Raw genomic sequence first — 14,653 nt, 5'->3', positions numbered from 1 at the left:
CCTCTCGCCTCCTTCTCTTGCGCCTATAAAAGGGAGGTCCCTCCCCTCAGAGAGACGCACCAGAATCTTTTCCTCCTCTTGCCACAAGTTCCTGAGCACTGCGCTGCTGTTACGTTCTTCCTCATCCCGACTTTCGGCATGCACCGCTGGTCGGGACAGTAGGCCTCCGGAACCGCACCTTTTGAGTCTTGTACGAGAGAAGGGTGATAAGGTTTTTGGGGAGCGCTCTGCGCGACTACTGACTTCTTTGTCATGGACGCCCCGGACTCCGACGACTATTTCCCCTACGACGACTACTTCCCCGACGTCGACAACCTCCTCGACGACATGGAGGACACCGACCCCAAGTCCGTTGCCTCTGCTCCTGCTGTTGTCACGTACGTGTCTCTCCCCTTTCTATTAGAGGTTCTGCTACGGTTCCTGGTTCTAGTATTTGCCCTAGATATGTTAGACTCTATTTCATATGTGCAACGTGCTATACTGTCTGCTCTAGATATGTTTAGTTACGGTTCATATATGAGCATGATGTTTACCTTCTCTTTGTCAAATCGCATGGCTTATTTTATCACTGCTATACTAGCCATGTTTTATCTACTATTTCTGTTAATAAAATCATTCGGTAAATTGCTCATATTTCCAACAATCCAAAAACCATATAGGAAATTTACCTCAATGTTTTGCTGCTTCCATGAGACCTCCTATGTTTGAGGGTATCCACTATAAGAGGTGGCGCGTGAGAGCAGTCTTATGGTTTCAAACCATGAGTTGCTATGACGCCACTCTTGGCAAACCTGAAGGAGAGCAAGATGCCCAATAGGCACAAGTTTTTCAGAAAATGGATAGCTTGTTTAAGGCTGCTCTCTTGAGTGTTCTTGGTGACAACATAGTTGATGCTTATGCGTCAATTGACAATGGAAAAGATATGTGGGACGCACTCGAGGCCAAGTTTGGGGTCTCGGATGACGGCACTGAGCTGTACATCATGGAGCAATTCTATGATTACAGGATGACTGAAGAGCGCTCCGTGGTTGAGCAAGCTCATGAGATACAGTCATTTGCTAGAGAACTTGAGCACTTCAATTGTATCCTATCGGACAAGTTTGTTGTCGGGGGTATCATCACTAAGCTTCCTCCTTCGTGGAGGAACTTTGCTACCTTACTAAAGCATAAGGGACAGGAGTTTTCTGTCCCGGATCTCATTGGTACTCTTGATGTGGAAGAAAAGGCGAGAGCGAAGGACACACGTGCTCGAGGTATTGAGGGAGGATCTAGTGCCAATCTGGTACAGAAGAAAAACTTCCGGTCCCACAAGTTCAAGAACAAGGGCACGCTTGATGGTAAAGCAAAGTTTGGTGGGAAGAACAAGTCTGTACAACACACGAACTTCAAGAAGAAGAGTGACAAGAAGAAAGGTGCTTGTCATGTGTGTGGAGATCCTGATCATTGGGCTCCTAGTTGCCCCAATCGCTATGACAAGCGTCATCCTGGGAAAGGCGGCAAGACCGCTAATGTTGTCATCGGAGACATTGACATGAAGGATGCTGGGTATGGTATATTTCCCACTATTCTTTCAGTATGTCATTCTCCCGATTGGTTGATTGACACGGGTGCTAATGTGCATGTATGCGGTGATATTTCCATGTTTTCGTCTTATCAGACTGCAGGGACTTCAACTATGCTGATGGGCAACGGTTCAAGTGCTTCTGTTTGTGGTGTTGGCATGGTCGATCTGAAGTTTACTTCGGGGGAGATCATGCGGCTGAAGAACGTGCATTATGTCCCCTCCGTCAATAAAAATCTTGTTAGCGGATCTCTTCTGTGTAGAGATGGCTACAAGCTTGTCTTTGAGTAAAATAAATTTGTAATATCCAAGTATGGAACCTTTGTTGGTAAAGGCTATGAGTCAGGAGGCCTGTTTCATTTATCCTTATCAGACATTTGCAATAAAGTTGTTAATCATATTTGCAACAATAGTGAATCAAATGTGTGGCATTCATATCTTTGTCATGTTAACTTTGGTTGCATGTCGCGACTAGCGAAGTTGAACTTAACCCCTAGTTTCACCACTGTCAAGGGATCTAAGTGTCAAGTGTGTGTGCAAGCTAAGCAACCTCGTAAGTCTCACGTGACTGCGGAGACAAGAAATCTTGCACCACTAGAACTTATACATTCAGATCTATGTGAAATGAATGGTGTTTTGAAAAAAGGTGGAAAGAAATATTTCATGACGTTAATTGACGACTCCACTAGATACTGTCGTGTGTATCTTCTAAAATCTAAGGATGAGGCTTTGAACTTTTTCAAGATCTATAAAGCTGAAGTGGAAAACCAACTTGATCGGAAAATCAAGAGGCTTAGGTCCGACCGTGGTGGAGAGTATTTTTCCAATGAATTTGATGCTTTTTGTGCGGAACATGGTATAATCCATGAGAGTACGCCTCCCTACTCACCGCAGTCAAATGGGGTGGCCGAAAGAAAGAACCGTACTCTAACTAATTTGGTTAACGCCATGTTAGACACATCGGGTCTCTCCAAGGCATGGTGGGGGGAGGCAATATTGACAGCATGTCATGTCCTAAATCGAGTTCCCACAAAGAACAAAGAGATAAGTCCATTTGAGGAATGGGAGAAGAAAAGGTTAAAACTCTCTTATCTGCGAACATGGGGTTGTTTGGCGAAAGTCAATGTTCCAATTCCAAAGAAGCGGAAACTTGGACCAAAGACTGTGGATTGTGTTTTCCTGGGATATGCTTTTCATAGCATTGGCTATAGATTCTTGGTTGTAAAATCTAAGGTACCTGACATGCATGTCGGTACGATCATGGAGTCGAATGATGCGACTTTCTTTGAAGATATCTTTCCCATGAAGGATATGGCTACCTCATCTAATCAGGAGATGCCTAGTTCATCGAATCAGGAACCAGTTATAATTACCGAACCTGCCATTTCGATGGAACACTTTGAAAGTCCTGTGGAGGAGAATAATGAAGTTCCTATTAGGAGCAAGAGACAGAGGACTGCAAAGTCCTTTGGTGATGATTTTCTTGTGTATCTCATAGATGACACTCCCAGTTCTATTTCAGAGGCATATGCATCTGAAGATGCTGACTACTGGAAGGAAGCAGTTCGTAGCGAGATGGATTCCATCTTGGCGAATGAAACTTGGGAGATAACTGATCGTTCTTATGGGTGCAAACATATAGGATACAAATGGGTATTCAAGAAGAAGCTTAGGCCTGATGGTACTATCAAAAAGTACAAGGCTCGACTCGTGGCTAAGGGTTATACCCAAAAGGAAGGTGAAGATTTCTTTGATACTTACTCACATGTGGCTCGACTGACCACTATTCGAGTTCTACTTTCACTAGCTGCCTCACATGGTCTTCTCGTTCATCAAATGGATGTTAAGACTGCTTTCCTAAATGGAGAGTTGGATGAGGAAATTTATATGGAACAACCAGATGGGTTTGTAATAGATGGTCAGGAAGGGAAAGTGTGCAAGTTGCTGAAGTCTTTGTATGGACTCAAGCAAGCACCCAAACAGTGGCATGAGAAGTTTGAAAGAACTTTAACAGTTGCAGGCTTTGTTGTGAACAAAGCGACAAATGTGTGTACTATCGCCATGGTTGGGGAAAGGGAGTTATGCTTTGCTTGTATGTTGATGACATACTGATTTTCGGAACAAATCGGAATGTTATTAAGGAGGTCAAGGATTTCCTATCTCGTTGTTTTGAGATGAAGGATTTAGGAGTGGCCGATGTTATTCTGAACATCAAGTTGTTGAGAGACGATGATGGTGGGATTACATTGCTTCAATCCCACTATGTGGAAAAGATCTTGAGTGCTTTGGCTACAGTGACTGCAAGCCATCTCCAACACCATATGATGCTAGTGTGTTGCTTCGAAAGAATCGGAGAATTGCTAGAGACCAATTGAAATATTCTCAGATCATTGGCTCACTTATGTACTTAGCCAGTGCTACAAGACCTGACATCTCTTTTCCTGTTAGCAAGCTGAGCCGGTTTGTCTCAAAACCAGGAGATGTGCATTGGAAAGCTCTAGAGAGTGTTTTGTGTTATTTGAAAGGCACTGTAAATTATGGAATTCACTACACCGGGCACCCAAAGGTGCTTGAAGGGTATAGTGACTCAAACTGGATCTCAAATGCTGATGAGATAAAGGCCACGAGCGGATATGTATTCACTCATGGAGGTGGCGCTGTTTCTTGGAAGTCTTGCAAGCAGACCATCTTAACGAGGTCAACAATGGAAGCAGAACTCACAACACTAGATACAGCTACGGTCGAAGCAGATTGGCTTCGTCAGCTCTTGAATGACTTGCTGGTAGTTGAGAAACCTGTACCGGGTATCCTTATGAACTGTGACAATCAAACTGTGATCACTAAAGTGAGCAGCTCAGAGGATAACATGAAGTCATTAAGACACGTTCAGAGAAGGTTAAAGTCTGTCAGAAAAATGAAAAACTCCGGAGTTATTGCATTGGACTATATCCAAACGTCTAAAAATCTGGCAGATCCTTTTACTAAGGGTCTATCACGTAATGTGATAGATAATGCATCGAGGGAGATGGGTATGAGACCCACAATATGAGTGATCGGAGATCCCGTGAATTAGATGTGGAAGACAAGCTGTTGGTCAACTGGGAGGAGAGTATCCTTACTGTTAAAAATAACACTCCATGAAGATGCAATACTCTCCTAATCTGCATGGCAGGTTGATGTATATATTAATGTGTTCTAAGTGGCTCTTTGAAGCAGATATGTTTTCCTGCAGAACATCTTTTGAAGAACGCACATATATGAGTCTGCTTGTTAAACGTCGCAATCTATGAGAGTAGGGTTCTCTCTAGTAAACTCATGAAAGGTCTCAGAGTATGATGCATAAGCTCCACCCGTGGGGAAGACCCACGGTAGCGACGTATCGGTCAAGGCTTTATGTGAAGCTAGATTCGCAGAAAACTTACAGTTCAAGGCCCAGTCCACTATTCAAGTTGCTTACTAGTGTAGCATAGAGTTCTAGGTGGAAGTTCAACTTAACAGTCTCCACTGCAGTACCGGTATATAAAACAGTGTTTTGGAACCAAAGGAAAATTTTGTGTGCCTCTGGGATCTGGTGGGGGATTGCTGGAATTTAGTCTATTTTGGGACAGCCCAATAACTATTTCAGAAATTCCTAAATAAATCCTAGAGGCCCACTTAGCCCATTTGTGCAAGGCAAGGGATACTACTAATGTTTAGTCCCACATTGCTAGTTGAGTGGGAGTTGGACCTCCTTATAAGGGAGGCTCTTTCCCAACTTGTATGAACATGAGAACAAGGGGGACATCCACGCGCTCCTCCTCCGCCGCCCGCCTCGCCATGCCACGCCTCGTCACGACGCGCTGCGGGTTGCGGGAATGAGCTGAGCCGCGTCACGACGCGCCGCGGGTTGTGGGTCAGCTCCCGGCGCAGCCTCTTGCCTCCTTATCTTACATTATTCCTCATCCCGGCTTGCAGCGTGCACCGCTGGTCGGGACAGTAGGCCTCCGGAACCGCACCTTTTGAGTCCTGCACGGGAGAAGGGTGATAAGGTTTTTGGGGAGCGCTCTGCGCGACTACTGACTTCTTCGTCACGGACGCCCCGGACTCCGACGACTACTTCCCCGACATCCACAACCTCCTCGACGACATGGAGGACACCGACCCCAAGTCCAGTGCCTCTGCTCCTGCTGCTGTCACGTACGTCTCTCTCCCCTTTTTATTAGAAGTTCTGCTACAGTTCCTGGTTCTAGTATTTGCCCTAGATATGTTAGACTCTATTTCATATGTGCAACCTGCTATACTGTCTGCTCTAGATATGTTTAGTTACGGTTCATATATGAATATGTTGTTTACCTTCTCTTTGTCAAATCACATGGCTTATTTTATCACTGCTATACTAGCCATGTTTTATCTACTATTTCTATTAATAAAATCATTCGGTAAATTGCTCATATTTCCAACATGATGGATGACGTAGAATCCAACCGTATGTTTGTGTGTCGGTAGCTGGACGCACCAAAAGTCAGTATTATGGTTGAAACATGGCGCGGCGTTCTTTTGTTTTCTGACCTTCATGTGGCTCCCCATAATGCCCAAGCTCATCATAGCACTATCAAGAACACTCTTTATATGTGTGTAATCGTTCTTCTGCATTTTCTTGGACGTGTCAAAATATATGGCGTGGGATGCTTGCGGAAAAAGAATGATGAGGATGACGCGCCTCCCGCCACACAAAATAAGTACACCTCAAATTAGTCTCCATACGAAAGGATGTTTGTGTTATACGGGCTATGCATGAATGACTTACAAGGGATGATAAGGCATGAGAATCGTTTCCTTGTCCTTATTGGCAACCATAAAGTCTACGATGTGGTTCCTCTCATATTCACGGTTCTTTGGATTCTCTGCCAAGAAGCCCTCATGCATGTAGTACGGTTCCGCGACCGCGATCCCAGAGATTTGCACATTCTTGATGATGTTGTTCATATGTAGGGCATATAGGTGGACGAAGGTAAAATCGAGCCGCTTAATATGAAACATCTCGAAGATGTAATCAAATCGCAGGAAGAACATGTCTGTGGGGCATGTATGTACATACAACATGGCCATAGGCACATGCACCACGTAAAGCGGGTATCCTGGATCATCCGAGGCGAGAAGGCTCTTCTTTGTCGACAACACATCTTCATGCAGTCTCTTGAGATCCCCTGTTATGCCTTCTAGTGCTTTTGCCGGTAGGATCAGCTTGCCTAATACATGGATTGCCAGCGCACCTCTGACTGGTACACTGTCCGCAACCCTAGTCATCAGAGGCGGCTCGCTGATCGAAGCAGGTTTTGTGGCAATAGAGCCTTTCTTCGGCAGTCTCTTCCTCTATTTCTTCTTGGGTTGAGCTAGTTAGCCCACCAGACCCTTCCTGGATCCCTCCATCAATGTTGTCGGGCTATGCATAGGATGACCCTCGCGTAGTTGACCTTGGATTGATGCTGCATCTGAAGGCGTGTCCTGCGAGGACATGAACAAAGACTTCTTACACTTCCAAGGATGTTCCCGTTCCAGTGCATCATGTAACTCATCTTCACACTCATTTATGACCCACACGTATAGGGGATCAATCGTAGTCCTTTCAATAAGAAAAGAATGTCGAACCCATCGATGAGCAGAAGGAAATGACAAGAGGTTTTCAGCAAGGTAATTTCTGCAAGCACTGAAATTGTAGGTAACAGATAGTTTGATAGCAAGATAATCTGTAACGAGCAAGTAACGGTAACGGTAACAAAGGTGTAGCTAGGTAGCTCAATCCTTTTGTGGCAAAGGAAAGGCCAAAACAATCTCTTATAATAAGCAAAGCATTCTTGGGGACACACGAGAATTTCATCTAGTCACTTTCATCATGTTGGTTTGATTCGCGTTCGCTACTTTGATAATATGGTAAGTTGGTGGACCGGTGCTTGGTTGCTGTTCTTACTTGAACAAGCCTCCCACTTATGATTAACCCCCTCGCAAGCATCCGCGACTACGAGAAGAGTATTAAGATAAAATCTAACCATATCATTAAACATATGGATTCAAATTAGTCCCTTACGAAATAGCGCATAAACTAGGGGAAAGCTTCTATCACTCTAGCAACCCATCATCTAATAACTACTCCACAATAAATTACCTTATACCCAAAGATGGTGAAGTGTCATATAGTCGACGTTCACATAACACCACTAACGGAATCACAACGTACATACCATCAAAATATCGAACGAATACCAAATTCACATGATTACTTACAACATGACTTCTCTCGTGGCCTCAAGAACAAAAGTAACTACTCACAAATGATATTCATGTTCAAGATCAGAGGGGTATTAAATAGCATAATGGATCTGAACATATAATCTTCCACCAAATAAACCATATAGCAATCAACTACAAGATGTAATTAACACTACTTGTCACCCACAGGTACAAATATGAGGTTTCGGTACAAGGATGGAACACAAGAGATAAACTACAGTTTTGAGATGAGATGGTGTTGTTGGTGATGAGGATGGCTTCGACTTCCCCCTCCGAGAGGGAAGATCGCCCGGCGGAATCGCTCCGCCGGAGCGCCAAAGTGCTCCTGCCCAAATTCCGCCTCAAGACGGTGGTGCTCCGTCCCGAAAGTCCTGCCCTTAGGTCAAAATGCCTTATATACCAGAAGATGGGCACCGGAGGTGGGCTGGGCTGCCCACCACCCACCAGGGTGCGCCTGGGGGGGGGGGGGGGGCGCTGGCGTGCCCTATTGTCTTGTGAGCACCTGGCAGCCCCCTCTGGTAGTTCTTTTCTCCAATATTTATTATGTATTCTAAAATAATTCTACGTAAAATTTCAGCTCAGTTGGAGATGTGCGGAATAGGTACCTCTGACATAGCTTTTTCAGGTCCAGAATTCCATCTGCCGGCATTCTCCTTCTTTGTTTAAACCTTGCATATTATGATAGAAAAGTCATTAGAAAATGAAGTGTTATTATGCATAAAACGTTATAAATAATACTAGGAAAAGATGATGCAAAATGGATGTATCACTCATATGCTGAGTCATATGGCAGCTAACTCATCAGTTCTGCGCCATCATAGCCGGTATTGACGTACTGGGGAGGGTCAACCTCATCCATGTCCTCATTTATATCTTCTTCCATGGGGCGGGAAGAAGATTCTTCGGTCATAGCAACAGCCAATTCTTGCATTGCCATAGCTTCCTCGGGTTCTCGTGGTCCTCTCCCCCAGTTCATAGTAGAGGACGAAAGTCCTCATAGGCAACTTTCACACTAGCCATGGAAACCCTGAAGTCGTTCTCGGGCATCTGCCGGCCGTGGAACAAGTGCTCCTTGGACTTTGTTATCGTACACTTGCCCACATCCACCAACTGACCATTGATGTCGTGGAGTAGGGTGCACAGATTTTCGTTGGCCTGCGAGGACATGTGTGCGGTGTGTCAGACATCCGAAAGGCAATGGAAACGGAAGATTATGGATACTAGTCGCCAACCCGTGCATTCGCACGGGCTACAATAGTTAATTATTTAATAATGTTATTTTGTGATAATTAGCATGCAAAACTATTTTTTTTGTCCGACATAACCTATTATGGTTCCGTTGGTTATTTCCCAAAGTTCTTCCATGTAAACAAACATCAATGAAAATCCGATATTTCATAGGCCGAAGCGGCATATCTTGAAAATAACCGGGAGATGATACACAATATTAATATTATAGTTAATATTATTCCCCTAAGTTAATTAACTATTGGTAAGTGATGGTACAACAAAATAAGAAATAACATAAGAAATATATCGTAGTTCCCGGTGTCTCGGTTAGCTTATTGACATTGTATTGTTGCAGACGTCGGGAGTAACTGATACTGCCTTAATAATATATTACCCTTTACGAAAAAAGGATTCCGAAGTATAAGTTGGTTAGCATTGTAACCCCGCAAAAAAAAAGTTCCATAATCTTACAATCTGATAGATCTATCCAAAAATTGGATTTAGGCGAGGTTCTCTAACCTGTCAGGATTGGTATTAGGCCATATGGTGTTTTACAATCTGTAAACAGCCTCAGCCAGCAACGTGTTTGCATGAGGATTAGTCCAAAAGTCTTGGTGCTCCTTACATGTCCAACCGAGCAGTGATTATGTTCTGGGATTTCAGTCATGGAGTACTATGAACTGTTTGTAAAAGAAGCACTATAGACAACTTAGTTTTCCAGTTAGACTTACCTTTAACCATATATATACCCAAGGGCAATGCTTGATGTACTACTCTTAGCAGTATGACCTTATATATTAGTGACAAAAACAACACAACAGAAGGCTTCAGCTCACAACTATGAGAGCAACAAAGCCACATCGAGTTACATCACTGGGCTGGAGACCCTAGCTTTCATCGGCGTCATCTGGCTTTAATTAGCATGGACAAATCGCACTATATGGCTAGATGTTGCACAGACACTCCTCCTGACCGGAGACTGATCATGCTGGACAGTGTTAGGTACAGGTTAATTCATTATGCACCTTTTGCAGCCTCAAAAACATCAACCAACCTTTAAGCCGCTGCATCAGAACACTCCAACTCAGTTCATGCCTCTTGACTGTAGGTGACAATGGCTTCCTCGCCGTGTTGCAGTGGGGCTGCATGGGCGGTGATTCATTGTCGGATCTATCTGGATCTAAAGGTTTGGTCTCCCTGACAGCAAGCCAATAATATTAACTAATGTCCACTGAGATCACCACTGATATGATGTTCCGAGTATATTGAGAGGTAAGATGAAATCGTAGCCACTTCTACATTGATCGTACCGCAGAAACGGATATGTTCCTAGTACTGATAGAAGCACGTGTGGAAGTTTGTGCTCATGTCAACGCAAGATATGATGGCGGACTACCGTAGAGATACACAGCCATGTAGCGGATTCTTCCTTCCATCTACAACCGATCTTCAAGTAAATATCAATGGAGCTCGAAAGTTGAGGACCATAACAAAAGGGGTCGCTGGAAAATCCACGTGAAATACAAATGGATCTGGGGACATTTTTCTGTGAGAATTTGAGTTTGCCTTGAGAGCTTGAGAGAGTACCGTGAGAGAGAGATTGAGAGAGTTGGTACATGGGAGAAAGAGATACGTGATAGATTTTGTTAGAGCTACTTGAGAGAGGGAGACTGTTTTTTTTAGAATAGAGATTGAGAGAGTTAGTTTGTGGGAGAGAGATACGTGAGAGTTATTTAGGTGAGAGAGTTTGTTAGAGCTACTTGAGAGAGGGAGACTGTTTTTTTTAGAATAGAGATTGAGAGAGTTAGTTTGTGGGAGAGAGATACGTGAGAGTTATTTAGGTGAGAGAGTTTTTTTTAGAGATACGTGAGAGGTTGGGTCATTGGAGAGAGATAAGTTAGTTTTTTTTTCATTTGGGAGATAAATGAGACGTGGAGAAGGTTACCTAAGTTTTTTTTTCTGTGAGTCGATCTACACCGTAATAATTCGGTCCTATCTGATTAACGGCTCGTAAAATCTAATTAACGTGGGAATTTCTAGGAAGTGCCTAATTAGTATAGGTATAGATATAGAGGTATAGATAGATGGAGGTATAGATAGATAGATAGATAGATAGATAGATAGATAGATGTTGACAAGGGTGCGACGCGTAATTACCATGAGGGCGTTGAGCTCAGCCAATGTGGAAGCCCCACCGAGCATGCTGAAGACGGAGGATGGGCTGCTATTAGCGGGTGTGGGAGCAGGTCTGTTTGTGAGAGCTAGGAGCCGGGTGAACTCTTCTCCAATCGTTTGTCATGCTTCTTTGCTGCCAAATGGCGGAAGGCCTACTTGACTGGCCTTGTGTCATTGTGGATGTTGAGGCTGTGTCGTTCCTTTTCGGTGGGTACTCCAGGCATGTCCATGGGATTCCGAGAAAATATCTTCCAGTTAGCCCGGAGAATGTGAGGAGCTCGGACTCTTGTTCCTCTGACAGGTCTCCTTGAATTGTCCCTGTCCTGTTTGTGTCCTCGATTATACCTGGAACTTCTAGATGTCTTTTGTTGGCTAGAACACGGGGCCTTGTCTTGATTTGGTTGGAAGGGTCGTTACATCGAGGTGTCCATAGATCGCTTGATTTGTTCGACCTCCGCGGAGGCCAGGGCGGCCTCGGTGAGCTCGACGTTTGAGACCTCAACCTCAAGCGCCGTCTCTGGGCTGCCATGTGCTGTGATCGTGTCGCTAGGACACGACATCTTCAGTCGCAGGTAGGCATATGATGGTACTTCCATGAACCGAGCATATACCGGCTTGAGGAAGATTGTATTGTAGCCGCTCCAAAATGGGGCGACCTCGAATTGTATCTGTTTCGATCGGAAGTTGTCCTCATTTCTGAATATGACCTTGAGCTCTCCGCCAGATGGGTCGGATGGGACAACCTGGGACGAAGCCATGGAAGTCGATGCTTGACAGCTGGTGGCCGGATAGGGAGATCCCCATCTTTGGCATCTGATGGAGCGGAAAACCGTCAGTCCCTCGGTAGGTGGCCTGGCGAGGTTGGAAGTACTGGGACATTGCCCGCGCGCACAAGTTATAGATGTTCGGGTGTTCGGAGAGTAATACCCAACATCCTTCTTACTTTTGATATTCATGATGGAGGGATACCTCGTGCGGTGGATTACGGTGGTGTGGATATGATTGCTACCGAGAGTTATTCTACAACATAGTAGATCGTGAGAGCTAGTGTTTACACGAGGGAGATGCGATCTATCCAGCCGCTCTCCTCGCATGGAGCCTACCAAGGCCCTGGACCGCCTACAGGTCACCATGGGCCCAATTCTAGGATGACCGCCGAGTTCCCCTTGGCGAATCCACCCCCGGCGTATCGCACCGTCACCGTCAGAGTCTTCTCGAAGCGTCTCTAAAAAAGGAAGTTCATAATTCGTAAAATCCGGCTGGGCACGCCCGTCTCACCATCATCGACTTGATCGAGGCACCCCGGCGCTCTAATGTCCCTCTCTACTCCTCCATGTGGCCTGTCTGTGGGTGGCGGCCGGCCTCGATGAACGCAGCACGCGGCCGTGCTATCCTAGAAATCTTCGTCCAACACATTTTTTGTTTCTTTCCATAGCTCTGTACGAAAGGCATTATGTGCACATCTGATCCCTTACCTCAGCGGTTTAATTGGGATTATATTACATGATATATTTTTGGTAACTCGTAAAACTCTTGCGGTTTCTGGGCTGGCGGGCAAATACGTGGGTACTACTAATAAATATTTTCCTTAATTGTAGTAGCGCCAGCGGTGGAACGTTGCGTATCCTCGTATTTTTCTTTAGAACAACAATTAATCCGCAAGGGTGTATCCTCCTATAATCTTTAGAATATCTTCAACTAAAGGTTATAGTAATTCTAGGATGCAAATAAATCAATATTTAATGGACAATGGGACCACCTAACACCCTGGCATATGTCCTAGAACTTTTCGTGCCCTACCTATACCTAGCAGCAATGGATACTCAATTCTAGGCAACGCGCTCGTGTGCCGTATTATGACATGGCCCTAATGACATGATACTTGTACTGCTATTCAAGTAAAGTGGATAGCTTTCGCGCCATTTTGTCAAATGTGAAGTAGCATGGTGTACGTAATTAAGTTATACAATGATTTTGTGCTATGAGATGACGTAATATTTAACCATTTTGGCATGGCGAGCTCTAGCGTTCTTCGTGTATCAATAATATTTCTATAAATTCAATGCCAATGGCCATACATAAAAAGAATTAGTTGCTTCTCGTGCCAAACTAATCAGCCGCACAATGGATAGCTGAGCATACTGTAAAATAACGATCATCAAAAGTTCACGCTAGTACTAACCCTAATTAACATGGATGTCATTACATTAAAGCATTTGACCAAAGAGTAAAACATTACAAACAATGTCTGTTTCAGAATCGCTATTTCAAAAAAGGGCGACATTGAAGACCTCTCATTTCATCGCAATGTGCAGCAGGAACCCAGCTAAATATAATAGCCATTTTGAAATTTCGGTGAATTGAAACCGTCACTTTTGAACCAAATACACACTGAAAAAAAGAAGAGGAAAAATCTTTTGGACAAAATACAGCTCAAAAAAAGAAAAAGAAAATTTGGACCAAATTCTTCAGCTCCGCCCTTCCGGTCTTGAAATTTCAACCACCTGCCTCTATTACTCGCATTTTCAACCCTAGGCCCTTTTCCTACCAACCCCGGGCCTTCTTTACTGTCCGATCTGTCATCAAGGCGCAGAATTCCAAAGATAGGTCCGGCCCGAGGATATATATAGCGCCCACCTCCACGAAGAATTCCTCCACTCACAGCCAGCCTCCAACCACACCTCGCGTTCCTTTCCGTCTCGTCGTCGTTCTCCTTGGATCTCCCCATCACCCCGGCTCTGCAGTTGGCCCTCGCCTCGCCTCTCCATCTACCCGTGCAGCGGGCGCGCGATACGGGCCGATTAGCCGGGCAAACCTGCGACTGCTTCACCGTCTAACGCCAGCCGACCGACCAAGCGTGCGCTCGCTAACTGCAGGCGGAGAGAGCAACCAGCGTAGTCCTCTCCTCACCGCGATTCGACCCTGACCCCAAGGTTTGCTAAATCCTCCAACCGTCTCCTCGATAGTCACCTTTTATTTGTGGTCGGAGATAGAGATTCGTTTGCTTAGCGGCGGCCCGCGGGTGGTTAAAAGTTTGTCCGCTGTGCTCTGGCCCGAGGCCGATCTGAGGCATGACCGCGCGCGCCTGGGTCCGCGAGTTCACGAAGGTACGACGGGCGGTTCCGCCCTGTCGTTCGTTGCCGGGGATCTGATCTGGGGCGCGGCCAAAATTAATTCGGCGGCCGCTTTGGCTGTCCGTCTCCGTCTCCTGTTGATGTTTTATTAGGATTTTCGTGGTACTGATCGTGGAGCGCATGTAGTACTACTTTCATCCTGTGGCTGATGGATTTTGTTTTCCGCTTCGGCTCCCTTCCTGCGCTGATCTGTGTAGCCGTGGTGGCGTTTCTAGGGAGAAACTGTGCGCAAGTCTCGTGATATGTGTAAGTTTCTGTTGTTGTTTTTTTGCTCTTGCGTGAGTCT

Source organism: Triticum aestivum, chromosome 7B, assembly GCF_018294505.1.
Source record: "Triticum aestivum cultivar Chinese Spring chromosome 7B, IWGSC CS RefSeq v2.1, whole genome shotgun sequence".
NCBI classification, from domain to species: domain Eukaryota; kingdom Viridiplantae; phylum Streptophyta; class Magnoliopsida; order Poales; family Poaceae; genus Triticum; species Triticum aestivum.
The sequence above is the reverse complement of the archived record's forward strand: the minus strand, read 5'-3'. Positions refer to the sequence as shown.